The sequence below is a fragment of the Pan troglodytes genome, chromosome 13, assembly GCF_028858775.2.
Source record: "Pan troglodytes isolate AG18354 chromosome 13, NHGRI_mPanTro3-v2.0_pri, whole genome shotgun sequence".
NCBI lineage: Eukaryota > Metazoa > Chordata > Mammalia > Primates > Hominidae > Pan > Pan troglodytes.
The window spans coordinates 117,999,058-118,018,460 of record NC_072411.2 but is presented as its reverse complement, the minus strand read 5'-3'; the positions used below and the strand labels follow the sequence as shown (position 1 = coordinate 118,018,460).

At 40.7% G+C, this 19,403-nt stretch overlaps 1 long non-coding RNA gene across 4 annotated transcripts in view; it reads left to right on the top strand.

The window, feature by feature from the left end:
• The window catches only part of LOC129143330 (uncharacterized), a 296,072-nt gene that overhangs the window by 162,737 nt on the left and 113,932 nt on the right, over window positions 1-19,403 (top strand). Inside the window, exons 4-7 of one of the 4 annotated variants that reach the window (XR_010149874.1) lie at window positions 5,424-5,470; window positions 5,595-5,685; window positions 9,102-9,202; window positions 11,987-12,869. This is a non-coding gene — a long non-coding RNA (uncharacterized LOC129143330). Of the gene's footprint in view, window positions 1-2,571; window positions 2,747-5,423; window positions 5,471-5,594; window positions 5,686-9,101; window positions 9,203-11,986; window positions 12,870-19,403 lie in introns of those variants that run through there. The other 3 variants (XR_008546691.2, XR_010149873.1, XR_010149875.1) reach the window with 3 other exon arrangements.

The window sequence follows — 19,403 nt, the reverse complement described above, 5'->3', positions numbered from 1 at the left end:
AATGCTGGGATGACAGGCATAAGCCGTTCGCCCAGACTGTTTTAGTGTTATTGTTGTATTGGGTCTGGGGGAAACCATAAAAGTGGTTGATAAGGGTGGACATTCACACTACTAATCATATGTGAAAGGAAGCGATTTCTGGATAAGGAAATGGGGCCCTCCATAGCAAGTCTAAGACCAAGGAAGTGAGTTGGGCTTCCTCAAGGCAATTCACAATCCAGAGGGTTGCAGCCAGCCTGAGGTCAAACTAACCCAATTTTCCTCCTATCCTCTGAAGCCATAGGGAAAGAAGGCCCTGACCCATGCAGTCAAGAAAGGTCAACATCCTAAGCAGAGAACAAAGGTGGAAAAGGGTGGAGGGTGAATGTGGAGAGGCCAATGATGGATATGTGGCATGCAGTTGAAAGTTCATCTGTGTTGAAATTCTTGTTTCTCATAGATGACGGGTTGATGGGTGCAGCAAACCACCATGGCACGTGTATACCTATGGAACAAACCTGCATGTTCTGCACGTGTACCCCAGAACTTAAAGTATAATAAAAATATTTTTAAAAAAGAAATTCATGTTTCTCGAACTTTAACATGCATACAGATTACCTGAATGTTTTGTTAAAATGCAGACCGTTTAGGAAGACTGGAATGGGACCTGAGATTTCGAATTGCTCTCCAACTCCCAGGTGATGCTGAGGCTGCTGTGCATGAACTACATTTGGAGCTGCAAGGTTACTATTCCCCCCTGTTATCTCAGGACCTTAAATGAAGTGTTGTCAAAAGTTACAGCCTGGTTTCAGCTGTGTCAAGGAAATATCTCTTATACACCAGACACGCAAGGAACAGGGAGGGAGTGCATTCCACTTTTCCCTTCCCTCCTCAACCAAGAGTGGCATGGAAATAGCAGCATTCGCCACAGGCAGGTCAGCAGTTCTAGAGGAGTAAATGGCAACTGGCAGTTGGCCTAAGTGGCCAGTGGACGGAGTGGAGATTGATGGCCTGAGCCCATGGAAGCAGAGATTAACTGACTCAGGAAAGCACATGAAATACCACCACCTTTGAGGATTCCTGGGGAAGGGGACTGTGGCCCAGCTAATTTGATAAATGGAGTCTTGAAGTTGCTGTAAATAATAGGAAAATGACTTTCCTTATTTATGTTTGCAGGCTAGGGAAAAGTGGACTTACAGGGAATGAATCAAGTTGGATAGTTGAAGCTCAAAAACCACTGCAGAATACCTTTGTGCTTAGCTTTGTGGCTGCTTCATTGTGAACAGCTGCCTTTCACAGTTGTTTGTATTGAGTCTATGATATTGAGAACAGACAATCCTAAATGGGACAGGACCTGTCTAGTAGAATCCTATGGATCCATGAATGAAAAAGGTGCAAAAATACGTTTTTGACTGCATGCAGGGCGCCTCAGCTTTTGCTACATGGTATTCTTACAAAAGTCATTGAAAGCAGAGGAATGGTAAGGAATGAATCATCTTTTCATCTCCTGCTATGGAGTAACCAGTACTTACATTCTTTTTCCAACCGCTGGTGTTCCTGAATTGGTAAGGTAAAATGTTAACAAGTTGACTTTGAGACGGATGAATCAGCGGGGAAACTGTTGAATGAGCGAATCAATGAAGTGAAAAGTGAAATAGGGGTTTGTCAGCACCATCCAGGCAGCAGATGGATGGAATTTAAGAGGGGACAGCAGTGAGGACTGCCTGCACATTTTTCTTCTTCTCAGTATTAATAATTGAGAGTAGCTTAATCTTCAAGTTCCCTCTCCAAGAGCTACATAAAGTGGGGAGTCCTTTTTAATTTTCTCATCTGTAGAAACAATGATTTTAATCAAAGTATTCAGAGTTAAATTCTGTAAGCCCTAAGCCCTGGACAGTGATGAAGGCCGTGGTCTATCAGGGAAGGTAGGAGTTGGCTGGATTAAGGGTAGGGAATTCTACATGAAAGGTACAAATGTGACTACAAGTGTTACTACTAATCGCAAATGCTTACACAGCATTTGTTATGTGCCAAGCACTCTTCTAAGGGCTGTACATGAGAAAACCCAGAGTCAAAGCCACATCCTGCCAGGAGCTTTGAAGGTCCCCAAATGCAAAGGCAGCAGGGGTGAAGAACGGGAAAACTTGATTTACAGTATTTTTATTTTCTTTTCTGCATATTCTGGCAACCTACCCCACTAATCACATAGCGGTTAAATTGAAAACAAATGAGTTTATGTAGTCCAAATTCAGTAAAGGTAGATTACAAAAGGAAGAAGGGAAAAGTTTTTATTTCTTTTGTGGAGCTTGGTGACAAATTCTTTTGAGGCTTACACTACCTTCATGACAAGGTCTGATATGATCCTCTCTATTCTACAATTGCCTCCACTCCCTCTCCCTTCCCCTCTACCAGTTTCTTCAAGGACAGATGAAATCTAGGAATGAACATGTTGATACACCTAATCCTGGGCCCTCATGGAAATATTCATTAAGAATATCCTTACCCTTTGCCAACTGCTAGATAAACCAGTTTCATCAGATGATGCACACTGGAGCCAGATAACTTCTAAAGACCCTTGCAAATCTGTTTCAGAATGCGTGACCTATCCAATCCTTCCTCTCATGGAAACACCAACTCATCCATGCCCTCTGTGCTGAAACTTCGTCTCAGCCTGCTGGAATCACCTGCACCCCATGGGAACTGTAGCCATATCTTCAGTCCTGTGAGCCCCCGTCATGGCCTGTCACAGGAGTAAATGAGGAGTAAGGTGAGAGAGGGCACTAAAGAGAGGATAACTAATCAATCAATCATCAATTTCGACCAAGCCTCTCCAGTTGTGCTTGGCTCCTCTGAGGTTAGGAGACATGAGGAAGGTGAATTTTCAGTTTCCATTTTGATTATTTTAGAAAATACTGAACAAAACGGCAAGCACATCCTGGTGACCTTTGGGAGCTCTTTCTACATGGAGGGGCACCGGGGCAGCAGTGTTTGAGGACTGTTAGGTGGAACCTACAATTCTGCCTTCATCCGCCTACATCTGATGTATATATTTAGTAACGATTCTGAGTCAGGAAGTTAGGAAAGTTTTCATGCACTTCATTTTTATCTGTATTTGGCTAAGTTTGTGAGTTGCTATGAGGAAATAAACAAACAAAAGCAGCTCTCCCTCTCCTCCGCCCCCACGCGCCACTCCATGCAGGACAAGGGCTCCAGGCTGATGACGGTGGCTCCGTTTCCCTGACTTACTTCATCCTCTCCTACAGCCCTTTCTGCTTGGAAGCTCAGGGGCTGAGCAGAGGCCCCAGGGCTGTGTCACTATGGAGAAGAAGGCTGCGAGATCGCAGTGTGAGCACTGACTCCCTGTCCCCACACCCCGGCTGCCTTGTTCTTCACCCCTGCCTGCAGCCTTAGCCCTGCTCCAGACTGTGGGACCAGACCTGTCTCTTGTTGGGAAACTGAGGAGTCCAGCAGCATGGGTTACACACTGATGAGCTGCCCTGCTCTGACCTCGTGCTCCAGTTCTGGTAACTGGGCTTCTGCTTTGACCTATGATCCCACTGGGTAGTGTTTTGTCACCCTGACTTGTGTCCCTGCCCTGAGTTTCAGTTTGTCTAAGCCTGAGGTCATTCCTCTGAACTTTAGCTCCTTAGCTAAACTCTGCTCACACCTGTCCCCTATTTTGACCATCCACTGGGCAGCCTGTTTAATGCTTTGTGTTCTGTTTTCTCCTTGGTGCTCAGCTGCTGGTCCATCATGGCTCCACTTCCCTGAGGCTAACTCTCCTCAGATTTTGACCCCTGGGATCTACCCTGATTATTTGGTAACTGTACCTCTATTTTACTTAGGATTCTCCACTTAGGGATTTACTTAGGGTTACCACTGAATGGTAGAGCTTCAAGCCTACTATTCCTATACGCCACTACTTACCTTGCCTTTGGAGATTTCTTTAAAAAAAAAAAGTTGACTGCCGCTGCTATGTATTAATTGAGATTCATTTGATTAAAGGGGGAGAAACAGACTTTGTCCAGTTTAAGTAAAAAGAAAAATGTATTGAGAAGATCTGAGTTTAAAAACCAAACCTCGGCAGGGTAAGAAGTAGGGAGGCTCCAGAGACCTTAACTGTGGGAATATCTGGACTTTCCCTTTGGGATGCTCTGTGGCTCAGCTCCAGGACCCTCAGGTGCCGGTCCTCTGAACACAAATCTCCACATTTCCAGGAAAGACAATATGATTAGCCCGGCTTCATTTAGGCATTCAGCCCTGAAGAAAGTAGCCCTGGCTCATGTCACCAAGTAAAGACACGACCTCTGGAACTCACCTCACTGAATCGGGGCAAGTCCCTGGGAAGGGGCCAGGGATGTGAACTGAGAAGTTCACTCCAAGAGTCACACCAGGCATGATCATGCTGGCCTCAGATGACACGCCTCTCCTAGCATGCACCCCCGGCATGACCTTAGTTCCTCCAGCAAAGCTGAAGCATTTTTAAAGGCTCTCACAGAAGGCTAGATTTTTAACAAAAACATCAAATAAAAGAGGAACATAAAATGAGAAATACACTTTGTAAAATAAGATGCGTTAGTCTTCAGCTTGAGATATCTTACCGGATGCCTTCTTGTCTTCTTCAGGGCTGGGTTTGTGTGTCCAAAGCCATCTTTAAGCTTTGCTCCCAAGCCAACTGAGCCAACTCAAAGTTCAGAGGGAGAGAGAAAGGCTAGGAATTCTGTCCTATCTGGCTAAGGCCTGCCTTCAGAGTGCCATTTTCCCACCTCCTCCTCAGATAAGTGTGACACTGGGACTAGCCTCTCTTTTCAGGAGTAAATCTCTTCCCTTTCTACAGGAGTATGGTCTGGCCTGATGTTTAAAAAAAAAAAAAATACTCTATCAGGGCCGCTTGGGGCAGCTCACATCTATAATCACAGCACTCTGGGAGGATGAGGCGGGAAGATTGCTTGAGCCCAGGAGTTTGAGACCAGTCTGGGCAACATATGGAGCTCCTATCTCTACAAAAATAAAAAAAAATTAGCTAGGTGTAGTGGCATGTGCCTGTAGTCCTGGCTACTTGGGAGGCTAAGGTGGGAGGATTGTGTGAGCCCAGGAGATCAAGGCTGCAGTGAGCTATGATTGCACCATTCCATTCCGGCCTGGATGACAGAATGAGACTCTGTCTCTGAAAAATAAAAATAAAAACTAAAGCTCCATGCAGCCAATGGAAACATATATATATGTATATATACAGAGAGAGAGAGAAAGAGAGAGAGAGATCTATCAGAGCACTACCTAGTAAGCCCAACCTAGTAGTCCCGCTATTTATCCACAGGATAGTCACATCTAGTAGCAGGAGATTGATTTATTCTATCACCCAAATGCTAGGACATCTGTGATTTTGGTCCCAGTCATCTCACTGTGGCTTATTGCCATGACTACTGTGTTATAATCTGATTCAGAGTCAACGTACACTGACTGCATGTGGGTGATCTGCCAGGCTCCATGGGTAAGCATTTATACCTGTGTTATTTAATTCATTATTTAACACAAGTCACATAAGATTCTCTTGGAGAAAGTGTGGTAGCCAAATCTGTTTGGTTAGCACTGACTCATCTGCCTTTCTTTTGCAGGCCCAGAATACTCAGTACCTCTCAATGACCCTCAGACGCTGTAGGAAGAGGATTGGTTCACCTTTTAACCCAGAATTTCTCACATTGAATGGTTAGTGTAATCCTTTTCTGTCTAGTCATATTTTTGCTGAACTAGCTTTCAATGGAACACTTTTAAGGAAATGAGAATTTAATTTAATGTTGCCAGCATTTCTGTGAAGAAGGTGCCATTAGTCTCATTTCACAGATGGGAAGACAGAGCCCCACCTCAGAGTCCTTGTACAGCTTGGCCAAGTTCATTGAGTGGCTCTGTGGAGCTCTGATCTGGGTCCTCTGAGTCCAAATCTATGCTTTTTCTGCTGTGCCTGGATCTCCACAGGCTTTGAGACTTGCCAAATTCTGCTGTGTGCCAGATCTGGATGCTGATTATGGTTCATGCTTTTGTTTCACTATGAAACCCTAGGTTTGGGTTGCAAATCCCTAACCAGTCAGAGAGAAAGCACTAAAAGGTGACCTCCCTGGGTAACTTCCAAGGCCACATGCAAACTCCTCTTCTGTTTCCTCTCCTGCTGCCGGCTCCACACACCTCCAGTTATCTCCATTCTTCATTCTAACTTGGCAGGCGATGCACTGCACTAGGCCTGTTTCTAACATGGTACCCCACACCTCCTGGTACCCCACAACATGTGTCATCTTCCTCTCTCCTTGAGTGTTGACTAGACCAAGTGACTCACTTCTAACTAACAGACTATGGCAAACGTGATGGGCTGTCCCCTCCAAGGTTAGATTAGGTACTTGTCAGCGTCTTCCAGAGAAACAGAGCATGTAATGTACAGCATGCAATTATAGAGGTCAGTAAGTCTCAAGATCCCCAAGATCTGCAGGTGGAGTCTACAAGCTGGAGACCCAGAAGCTGATGGTGTAGCTTTCATCCAAACGCTGGCAGGCTCGAGACCCAGGAACAGCCAGTGTTTCCGTGTGAGACCAAAAGAAGGAAACAGCTGATATCCCAGTTCAAAGGCAGTCAGGCAGGAGGAGTTCCTTCTTGGTCGAGTGAGGGTCAGTCCTTTTCTTCTATTCAAGTTTTCAACTGACTGGATGAGGTCCACTCATGTTGAGGAGAGCAACCTGCTCTACTCAGCCTACCAATTTAAATGTTCATTTCATCCTCACAAAGACACCCAGCATAATGCTTAACCAAATATCTGGGCGGCCAAGTAAGCTGACACACAAAATTAGCCATCACAGGTTTCAAAAATCTTCCGTGACTTCTTCTGTCTTGGTCGCACTCTCTCTGGTCCTCTCTGCTTTCTTGCTGTGCTGAAGCAAGCTGCCAGGTTGTGGGCTGTCCTATAGAGAGCTCCACATAGCAAGGAACTGAGGTAGCTTCCAGCCAACAGCCAGCAAGGAGCAGAGACCCTGAGTCCAACAGCTGGTGAGGAACTTCGTCCTGCTGATAGCCATGTGAGTGAGTTTGGAGGCGAGTTCTTTCCTGTCTGTTGAGCCTTGAGATGACTGTGACCCTGGTTGACATCTTAATTATAACCTGTTGGATCCTAAAGCAGGGAACCCAGCTAAGCCATGTCTGGATTCCTGGTCTATAGAAACCATGAAATAATAAATGTTATTTTAACACATTTCATTTTGGGGTGATTCTTTTTTCAGCTCTAGATAACTAACACATCTCCAAACTTTTACTAGAAGGGATACCCTCATAGCTGAACAAATTCTACCTATGACATTTAGACAGTACAGTTTAGGGAAGAATACTTACTGAAAAAAATGAGACAAATTCAGAGGAAACTGAAACACAACTTTTCGGAATATTCCGTATCAGCTATCTTGCAATGTGCCCTTTCTTTCTCCACCCACCACTTCCCCAGAGTCATGGTACCTTTTGCTTGTGCCCTGCCCAATCCCACACAGCATAAATCAGTCAGCATCAGACAAACATATCTAGAGACACACTTTATGATTCTTTGTCGGAAATGAGGTGATAATTGATTTGTTTCTGTCTTCAAGGACTAAAATAGGTGGAGTGAATGTGACTTTTTTGTTCCCTTTGGGAATCTTGACTACAAAATTATATTTTTCTGCATCACACAAAGGAGCAAAGCATATGCTTGGCACTATGGACACCTGGTTTCTCATGGACCCCGTACCCAAATGTCCTGGAGCCTCCGTTTCTTTGTTTCTTCGTTTCTTCAGCTGTAAATTGAAGTAATGAGTCCTCATAGGATTTATGGGAGTATGAGATACTATATCAAAAGGATTACATGAAATTACATGTATAGCAAAGGGCTTGTGCATAGTAATTCGTTTAAAAAAGAAAGTTCTGGCCAGGTGCAGTGGCTCACTCCTATAATCCCAGCACTTTGAGAAGCCAAGGCAGGAGGATCCCTTGAGTTTAGGAGTTCTAGGTTACTGTGAGCTATGATCATGCCACCGCACTCCAGCATGGATGACAGAGCAAGACCTTATCTCTTAAAAAAATTAAAAAGTAGCACAATAGCAGAGAATGTCTACCTTAATCTTTAGATACAGAAATAAAAATGTCGTAGTTTAAAAACTTGCTGGTAAAAAAAATTGATGGCCAAAGTCAATGATTTGCTCTAAGTAATTAGAGTTAGAATGATTGCATTACTTATAAAAGTGAAGTCAAAGATCAAGCAACAAATATAGTAGAGAACAGCGGGTCAGCCAGTCGTAGAGCTGGGCTAAACCTCAGGTCCAAAGACCTGCGTGGCTTAAGCAGTTCTCTAAAACTGGATTATAGCATTTTAGTTTCTGCCTGGGGCACTCCTTGTTCAATGGGTCAAACATTGCTTTGCAAGCAAATTTCCTTTGCCAGTTAAGTGTAAGCTCAGGCCCCTGTCCATATAATGCAAAAGGTTGAGGCCTCAGGCACTATTTGTGAATGAGTATTTTATTTAGGTCTATTTATCCATTGTTATTGTAGCACATCGATATAGCTGGGCTGTTTTTAAACCTGAGATATTGGGATGCCCATTTAGGGAAAGAATGTGCACAAGATACAATAATGTGGAGCATCTGCCATGTGCCAGGCACTAGAGGACACACACACCATATTGAGACTTCCTATGGTTGCAATGCAAAGTATCTAGGATCCCCATGGTTATTGCACACTGTAGGGTCCAGCATCTGAGTGCCTCTGCTGTAAAAAGCAGATTTGTCATTTTTTGCACTCTCCACTTCCAGGTCATTGTTGTTGCCATGTTAGGGGTCCCCTTCATCTGCTCACAAGTTCTAAGAAGCGGACAAAGCCTAAGATGACTCCATTGGCAATAGCTCTGCAGACACTGAGGAGGGGAGGAGGTGCTTCCAGGGGAAGGAAGACCAAATAGTTGACTATGAAAAGTCCTCACAAGGTTGTTTAAGCTTAATTCTTGCAAGCACAAAAATAAAATACTAGGATATATAGAAAAGATCAGACTTGCAGAGACATTTGCATAATTAAATTTGCATGCACCTAATAGAAAAACACACTATTATTTTATTAACTTACAGGACAGGATGCATTCCAAGAGGCCAGAGTATTTGCATCTCAGCTCCTGATGGTTTCCACCACCACCATTACTTTCTCTATGTCAAGATACCTGGGAAGCCGGGTGAGTATACCTAAGCTTCCTTGGTAAGTAAACTATCTGGAGTAAGATTTCATCCAGACCATGGGCAGACCTTATGAAATACTCTTGCCTCTCAGCTGAGTATACCTCTCTAGGCCAAGCATGCCTCAGTGCCCTGATTCAGAATTTCTGTTTTTTGGGTGTACTGGCCTCCTGGTCAGTTAACAATATTGCATGCAGATCTTTGTATGAGTTTTGTACATATGTCTTCATATATATCTTTGTATGTCCAACTTAGTTGGACACACATTGCTAAGTTTGCTTCTTAGCACCTGGGTTTTCTATGTTGCCATTGCCTTTTTGTTGACACATTCTTTCTTTAGAAGGATTAGCTATAGTGGTGTCTACTCACAGTAGATAGTAACTTAAATAGTTTAAGAAGGTGCATGAAAGGAGTCAAGCTGAATCATTACAGATTTCATGGTGATGGTGGGAAGAAGAGAAGAGGAGGTGCAGCCTTTTGGGGAAGTACTTATTGTTAGAAACAGAAAGATGAGAAAGAGATTTTGCTATTATCTCAGGAAACAGAACTCTTTTCTAAGGAAGTGCCCCAGAATTTGCAGGGCTTTTCTCCCTCAGTAGGGAGGCAAAGAGTAGGCAAAGAGTAGCAGCCTGTTCTTTGCCACTGCCCTTCTGATGTCTCCTGGATCAATATGGAGCTGCAATTCTCTCTAGGGGAGAATGCCACACACCAGTGGCATTATGAATAAACATCAAGATGACAGCGATTACATGGGAGTGGGCAAGAAGAAAAGGGGTCTTTTTTCTGTTTTCTTGAGTGACATAATCCTTGAGGCTTATGATGTGTAGATATGGCTGAGGGAGTATAGGCAAAAGTAGAGAAAGGTTGTATGGAAAAATGATTGTAGCTGGATTCTCCACCAACTGGCAGGTGTGGGGTGAGCCAATTACATATTAATTTAGAAAATGAAGGAATATGATATTTCTTGTACCTGAGTGCCAAGGAGATTTCTTCTGAGGATCTTTGCTGTTAATGCCCAAGACCCACTTGGGTCGAGGCAGAAGGTTTGTGTACAGCTGTGCCTATTTACTAGACCACTGTCTACTAGGACTGTACGTTAGCTCTTTAAGCCCTCTTCCCCTTCCCACCAGCTCATCTCCAATATGTGCCAGATCATATCCCATTGCATTCCCCTAGCTTTAAGGGAAAAGGAAAAAGCCAGTAGATACTACCTATGGAATGCCCACTGGGTTTTCTTTAAGGCAGTAGTTCTTAACTCTGGCTGCAAGTTAGAATCACCTGGGAAAATTTTGGAAAAAATGATTATGCTCAGGCCCAACCTGTAGCCAATGAATCAGAATCTCCAGGGGTGGAACCCAAGTGTGAGAGTTTTTTGAAAGTTCACTATGTAATTTGAACACATAGCCAGTGAGAGTGGCTGATCTGGGGCCCCAAAGTAGACCACAGTAATGTAATTCGGAACTGGAGGCTTTGCTAGGATAGTTAAATATCACTAAGCTGAGAAACAGACTCTCTTTTAAACTCTTGATATTATAATAACATTCTAAGAACATGATGCATGGACACAGTCGCTTGACCCTTTAGAGGAAAGGCCAGCCAATGAGTGAAGGGCATGAGTGTGGCTTTGATAAGGGAAAGTACTGGAAGTTTGGGGCCCTTTGGAATATGCTTACTGCTTGAGATAATGTCTGAAGGTTGACACTGATATGAATTATTTAGACATTTAGGGAGATTCTTTACAATGGAATCAATTTTACTTATCTCTTCTTTGCATAGTCAGACTGAAATGGTCAAACCTCTGGAGTGAAACTGACTTTACCAACAGCAGCAAAGAGAAAGTTCTGATGTTCACTACCGTGTTGCTGATAAAACCTAAAATTGATTGAGATGCCCCTTGGGAGGTCTCAAGGAAACTTAAATCCTGTTGCTATAAAGTGTTATAATAATCTCCTTTGTATGTTATATTCATGAGATGTGTGATACGCATTTAATGAGAACTCAGACAAGAAGGTAGAAGCTTGGTCTCTTTAAAGCAATGTAGAATAAAACTCAGGTTGTATTGCAAGTTCACATTTTATTTTTTTCTCGGGAGGTTTTGGCTTTTTGGCACAAAGAAGTGTCAGGTCTAAGACGTTATCTGTTTTTGGTGTGACTGAAGTGACCGTATGTCCTGATTTGCCCCAAAGGGTTTCAGTTTACACCTGTTGTCTTAATCGTCAATAGCCCACGTTTTCATTTTCTAAAGTGTCCTGGTTTAGATGATAAATGACATGGTCACCTTTGTCATCCTATAGTGTACCTCTGGACTGGGAAGAAGAGACCTGTGTTCTAGTACTATTTCTTCCACTAACTAGCTCTGTGCTCAGTAAATTAATTTTCCTCATAGGGATTTAGGTTCCTTCTCAGTCAACAAAGGGCTATTTAACCCAGGGATCCAGGGACTAGCCTCCTGGCCAGTGAACAACATTGCATGCTTTTGTATGAATTTTGTATATATGTCTTCATATATATCTTTGTATGTATATATTTTTTTTCTGGGGAGAGTTTCTGTAGCTGTCATCATATTTTCAAAGGGTTTTATGATCCCGAAATGGTAAGGAACCACATTGGATGAACTCTGCAGACTTATTAATTTCCAGAATTCTGTGCTTCTGTGGTTATGATGCTTTTAAAATAGAACTTGGGAGTCAGTTAAAATATTGTCTGAGAATATCTCCACAGTGAGAACTGTACCATAATTGATTTTCCCTGTACCAAACAAATAAATGGAATCTTATTTTTAGAGACAGGCAGCCCACGCACTGCAGTGATGAAAGGACTCTCCAACGAGGCAGACAGGAACCCCGCAGTTGGGAATACAGAGCCTTCTCCTATGGGAAGACCACAGGAAAAAGAAACACCCAAGGGGGAGGCATGAGTCTTTGTGAAGTAAGGATGATTTACAAGGCAACCAAAGAAATGTCTTGGCTTTCTTATCTAAGGCGGATAGAAAAGAGAATGGAAGATAAGTAATTAAGGAAGTAATTATACTATAGACCAAAAGAAGGGACAGGGAGCTAGGAGTCTGCGGATGTTTTCCATTCTGCCATTAAACTAGAGCATGACCTTGGGCAGATTAGTTTCCTCCGCTGCAAAACCAGGATCAAACTCTGTGATTATTTAATTGTCATGACTCAAATCTCTGTACTTGCTCATTTCAGCTCATTTCCCCCCTTTCAGTGACCTTGATGAAATTTTCCTGTGCCTCTTTTTAGTTTTTCAGAATCAATTCACTTGCCAAAGTCCTGCTATACTGCATTTTTTCATAAAGGATGCCTCACTGAGAACATTTTATATTTTAAGCACACCTATTTATTGTAGAGAGAAAATCTGCTTTGAAATTATGGCCAGAACTTTACTAGTGCGTTCTTTTGAAGAATGTAGCACTTGAGCAAGAAAACCTAGAGGTTGTTTTTTGGTTTAGAGTGACCACTGAAACAATGATGAAAATAGCTATAAACAGTTCAAAAAGTGATTTGAGTAAAATTGTTCAGAGGATCAGACTGGAGCCTGGGAAGTCCTAGAGTCCTAGCCCTGATGGTAACAGGAAACGTTTGGTACTAACACAAAATTCCGTTCGAATTTTTCATCAAGTAACTCATGGGTGATCATGAAGAATTTTCTGTTTACCTTGTTTGCATTGTTGAATGACTCTCATTTACAATTTCTGCTATAATATTTAGATTCAGGGACAACTCAAAGCACAACAGTAATAATTGTTTGTCGGGCAGCATTATCCAGTAGACTGGCTCAGTGGTCTCTGGAGTGAGGTGTGAGCACCTCAGGGGAGGTGCAAGATGATCCATTGGATCATGGGGAAAGTGTTAAACCCTTATTTAAACTTCTATTAGGTTTACTATCAAGCATGTTTAGGGATCCCCAGGCTAAGCCATTGTTTATTCTTTGTGAGGTGTTTGTCTTGGGAGATATATACATACAATGTGGTGTTGCTATAATGAGTGCTAAGATTTCAACCCTATAAGAGCCATGGGCTCTGGAGAACTGTGAACTGGGACATTTCTAATGTGACGAGGATTGACAGGTTGTGTCTGATACCATGTGCTAACAGCCTGAAGATATTGAGAAAAAGGACTACACAAAATGAATGACCAATGGACAGTGGATTTGATACATGGTCCCTTGATAGTGACTTTTGAGGTGAAAGTCACACAGTTCAGCTATCTGAGGATTCTGGCAGGCATCACTATAATCACCACCCCCTACCCCTAAAAGGACTCGTATTTTTCCTTGTCTGTTTTCTTTTATCAAGTGGCAGGTAAAACAAAATCTCAAGTTGATTATAGCTCTAGTATCACTTATGTCAATATCATTCAAAATAATAAAGAATGAGGGGGAGAAATGGACAAACTCTTATGAGGAAAAAAATGGAATCCAATAAAAAGGTAGTATCCAAGGTAAGTTTTAATGCTTGGCTGAGGCTAGTGGCTTCATTAGAATAACGTGGGAAAATTTTTAAAAATTCTAATGCCTGAAACCCACTCCCAGAGATTCCCACCAGAGATTCTGTCTTAATTGTCTGGAGTGGAGCCTGGCATCAACTTAACCTCCCATGTTTTGCTGGTTTGAAGACCTGCAAGGAATGTCCTGCCATCAGTTAATTTCTGTAATAAACATTAAACATGCTGGCTCTCTTTCTCTCAGACTCTTAGGAGGAGCCATACTTTTCCCAACCCATTAAATATTCATGGCCTTGAGAACTGATAAAAGTAGGAGCTGGTACCTATATAACGTAAAAGCTACCATTAGAGAAAGTAAGAAACTTGGCATTTGATAGAAGAAATATTGGTCGTTCTATCATAAATTATTTACTCTCATGCTGTTCCTTTAAAGACATACTTCCTGATTTAAAATTCCTCTCTCCCTTTTTCATATTCAAGTGTGGACATTAACTTCTTCCTTGTCTATCTGGTGGTGCAACTCAGTAAAGAAAAATGTTGAAAAATCATGTAATGTTAAAAGAACTCTAGGAAGAAAAAAAAAAGAATTGGTTACCTCAATTCGTTCACCATTTTTTCAAGGGAAATGAATATTCGGATTTCCCTTTTAAGTTATTAGTTGCTTTGGGGATGATATATCTAAGGTTGCTCAGCCATACTTCTCAAATTGGAATCTGCAGACAGAACTCATCCATTGTTTGGGTGTGCTTCCCCTTTGTGATACAGATGCTTTCCTGTTGAATCCCTTCTGATGACATATGGAGCCACAGGAAATTTAGGGAACAAAAATGGTTTCTACATAAAACAATTGTATACACTTTTGGAGAGATTCCTCTTTTTGGTTTATTCTTGGCACTTTGAAGTGTAAAAAAGAGGGAAGTTAAAAGTACAACAATTGGCATAAATACACATGGATGAAGGAAGAAATCTGATTGCTCTCCATCTCTTTCCACTCTTACATATAACCTGTGTATCCCTGGGGTCAGTCAGGAAAAGAGTATGGTAAGAATAGTAGTTTAATAAAGGGAATTTATTATTGGAAACTAGTAAAAAACAATGCGTATTAGTCTGTTCTTGCATTGCTATAAAGAATTACCTGCGACTCGGTAATTTGTAAAGAAAAGAGGTTTGATTGGCTCATGGTTCTGCAGGCTGTAGAGATAACATGACTGGAGAGGCCTCAGGAAACTTACAACCATGGCGGAAGGCAAAGGGGAAGCTGGCACGTCCTACATGCCTGGAGCAGGAGGAAGAGAGAGCAGGGAGAGGTGTTGCACACCTTCAAACAACTAGATCTCATGAGAACTCACTCACTATCATGAGAACAGCAAGGGGGAAATCCCCCCTGCCCCCCCACCCCCATGATCTAAACACCTCCCACCAGGTCCCTCCTCCAACACTGGGGATTATAATTCTACATGAAATTTGGTCAGGGACACAAATCCAAACCATATCACAATGGTATTGGAAGAGAGGAAGAAACCAAACAGGGAATGGAGGGGCAAAAGAGAGGTTAGTGGCAGCAGCAGATCAGTACCAGGAGGCATCTGGGGAGGAGATAGTATGAGCAGAGGCAGGAAACCAGGGCTTCTGGATGCAGTCAGTAACCATGGCAAAAGCTGCCTTCCGGAGCCAGGTGGGATCAGGGAGGGAGGAGCTTCTTTGCTAGACTAGAACCAGAAAAGGGAGGGAGCAAATATCCTGACTTTTCCTTTCCCCAGCCCTCCAATACGTCTCTAAGTGCTTACAATTGCCTGAACCTAACAGGAAGCCAATCGTTTCTAACTGCAATACAATTTTAGCAAAACAATACTAATTGTCACATTAAATTAATCTTGTTAATTTGAACTGTATTGGTTTGGTAGTTTTGTTTCTAATTTGTAAATTTGTTTTGGTATTACAGTTGTTTAGCATAATGAGTTTATATCTAGTTTTACATTTGTATATATTTTTTAAGTAACATTCTAATGAAAGTAATTCGTCAACATTAGGGGCTCAGAAGAATATTTTTCCTCCAAAAACAGGGTATACATTACTCAAGTTTGACAATAATGACATAAAATTCTGATAGCAGGAATCACCCAGGACTTAATTGGGAGAACTGGGAAAGAGAATCTGAGGATTGCCTAAGACTTGAGTCACAGAGGGTAGGGAGTTCTCAGTTTTGCTTAGGATGACTATTTTAAAGACACACTTCAAAAAGGGAGGATGTTTACTAAAACTCCAACTCATAGGCAGACTTTGCTTTTTTATCAGAAGTATGTAATAAAATATTTTAAGTGGGGTCAATATAAATGTTGTTAACCATGAGGCTTGCCCCCAAGGTTGATTTTCTACGTGGGTGATCTGCAATATGTTCTTTTTCAAAATGACCGGCTTTGCAGCCTTTCTGGTCACCAGCAGGAGGTATTTTTGACAGACCTGAAGGTGACCCTGGAGGCCAGACTGGGAATATCTCACCTTTAGCCTCTAGTACAATGGGACTTGGAGAGTAAGGAAAATCAGTTGCCCCATATTGGGTGAAGCCTTGTGTTCACTGATAGAAGCATTTTGTCTAAATTCCTGTCTATCCCATATGGAAAACAAATACAAAACAGATCCTTACCCATTCCTCCAATGATTGAGATACAAATAACCTTTATATAAAGCAGAATAAGTAACTTCATTTTTAAACTCAAAATAATTATAAACTATTTGAAGCATACAGAAAATAATATAATAGCATTTTTTATATATAGCATCCAGCTTTAAAAACTATGTTTTATGATATTCATTTCAGACCTCTCCCTCTCTTTCTTAAAAAAAATTTCAGGTATAACCCAAGCTTAATGTTTATTATTGACCATTTCTTTAAAATTTAATTTTCCATTAGAATTCTTCTTTGACTCATGAATTATTTTGGAAATTAAAAATTTTCCAGAAGACTGGGATCTTTTGGGCTGTGTTTTGGGTTGATGTTGGTCAGAGAATACAGTCCATGTGATACCAGTTCTCTGATATTTCCTGAGATTTGATTTGTTGCCTAGGTAATTTTTTTACTTTTATTTGTGCTTGAAAATCAATATTTACAATCAAATGGTTGGGATAAGGTTCCATATATTTCCATTAGCTTAATCATATTCATTGCATTGTTCAAATTATCTATATGCTTATTACTTTTTTATCTCTTTGACATATCAATTTCTGAGAAAGAGACATTAAAATATTCCACTGTGGGTGTGTATTTGTCAATTTCTCCTTGTATTTTAATTTTTGTTTTGTGTGTTTTGGAGCTATAATGTTGTGGGGGAAAAAAAAGGCATAGGATTATGCTATTTTCCTGGAGAATTTTCTTTTTAATTTTAGGTAATAGCCTTTATTATTCTGCAAAATACTTAAAGTCTGTTTTATCTACTATGTATGCCAATATACAAGCTTTCATTTGTTTATAATTTGCCTGGTATTCAGATGCTCCTTGACTTACAATGGGGTTACATTCTGATGAACCCATCATAAGTTGAAAACATCATGTCAAAAATGTATTTAATATATCTAACCTAATGAACATCATTGCTTAGCCTAGCCTACCTTAAACATGCTCAGAACACTTACATTAGCCTACAGTTTAGCAAAATTATCTAATGCAAAGCTGATTTTATGGTAAAGTGTTGAATATCTCAGGTAATTTATTAAATACTATACTGAAAGTGAAAAACAAAATGGTTGCATGAGTACTTGAAGTACAGTTTCTACTAAATGGAGTGCCTAATGAATATGTATTGCTTTCACACCATAGTAAAGTCAAACAATCATAAGTTGAACCATTATAACTCAGGGACCATCTATATATATATATATTTTCATTTTTTCTACCTTTCAGTGTCATTGTGTTCTAGGTGGGTCTCCTGTAAGAAGCATTCATGTGGATTATTATTTTGTCTGTTTATTTTTAATCTAATCAGAGAGGCTCTGTGATTTAGTAGGTAGTTAGTTGTATTACTTTTTTATGATTATTTACATAATGTATTTTATGATCTTTTCATTTTTTCTGAAAATGAAGTTATACTAATGTATAGGTGTAATTCTAAACGCTACTTAGACTATATTACATATTCGATCTTAAAACATATATTTTTCAAAGATAAATTGCTGGGACTTAATTAAACTAAAGAGCTTTTGCATGGCAAAAGGAACTGTCAGCAGAGTAAACAAAGAACCCACAGAATGAGAGAAAATTTTTACAATCTATACGTCTGACAAAGGACTAATATCCAGAATCTACAATGAACTCAAACAAATCAACAAGAAAAAAACAAACAATCCCATCAAAAAGTGGGCTAAGGACACGAATAGACAATTCTTAAAAGAAGATAGACAAATGGCCAACAAACATAGGAAACAATGCTCAATATCACCAATAAACAGGGAAATGCAAATCAAAATCACAATGTGATATCACCTTACTCCTGCTAGAATGGCCATAATCAACAAATAAAAAATAGCAGATGTTGGCATGGATGCAGTGAACAGGGAACACTTCTACACTGCTGGTGGGAATGTAAACTAGTACAACCACTATGGAAAACAGTGTGGAGACTCCTTAAAGAACTAAAAGTAGAACTACCATTTTATCCAGCAATCTCACTACTGGGTATCTACCCAGAGGAAAAGAAGTCATTATATGAAAAAGATATTTGCACATGCATGTTTATAGCAGCACAATTTGCAATTGCAAAAATGTGGAACCAACCCAAATGCCCATCAATCAATGAGTAGAGAAAGAAACTGTGATATACACACACACACACACACACACACACACACACACACACACACACAAAATGGAATACTACTCAGCCATAAAAAGGAATGAATTAATAGCATTTGCAGCAATCTAGATGAGATTGGTGACTATTATTCTAAGTGAAGTAATTCAGGAATGAAAAACCAAACATCGTATGTTCTCACTCATAAGTGGGAATTAAGCTATGAGGATGCAAAGGCATAAGAATGACACAATGGACTTTGGGGACTCAGGGGGCAAGGGTGGGAAGGGGGTGAGGGATAAAATACTACAAATAGGGTACAGTGTACACTGCTCAGGTGATGGGTGCACCAAAATCTCACAAATCACCACTAAATAACTTACTCATGTAACCAAACACTACCTGTTCCCCAATAACCTATGGAAATATATATGTGTGTATATATATATAAACAAAGAATAAGAAATACCAAACACAGGCCCTCATAAGATAAAAGGAAATTAAACTGAAGAGAGAATGGCAACAAAAGGACTATTAAACAAAAAAGTTGGTAAATATGTTCGGGCATGGTGGTGTGCGCCTATAGTCCCAGCTACTTTGGAAGCTGAGGCAGAAGGACTACTTTAGCCCAGAAGTTCAAGGGCTTGTGTATATATATATATATATATCTTATGTTTTTATTTCCTTTTCTCTCCTTTCTTTGAATTGATCAAATTTTTATGTTTTTAGTACTGATTTAGAAGTTTTACATTCTTTTGCAGTCTATTTTTTTTAGTGATTACCTGTACACTTTTGACACACATACTTGACTTACACAGTGTAAAGTGAATCCTTCTGAACAAGAAAAAGACCTTAGTACATTTTGACTGTAAGCAATCATATTTTTCACACTGACATTTCAGCTGTACCTTATTTTTAAACTCTTCAAATGAAATATTAGAAGTTTTTACATTCAATGT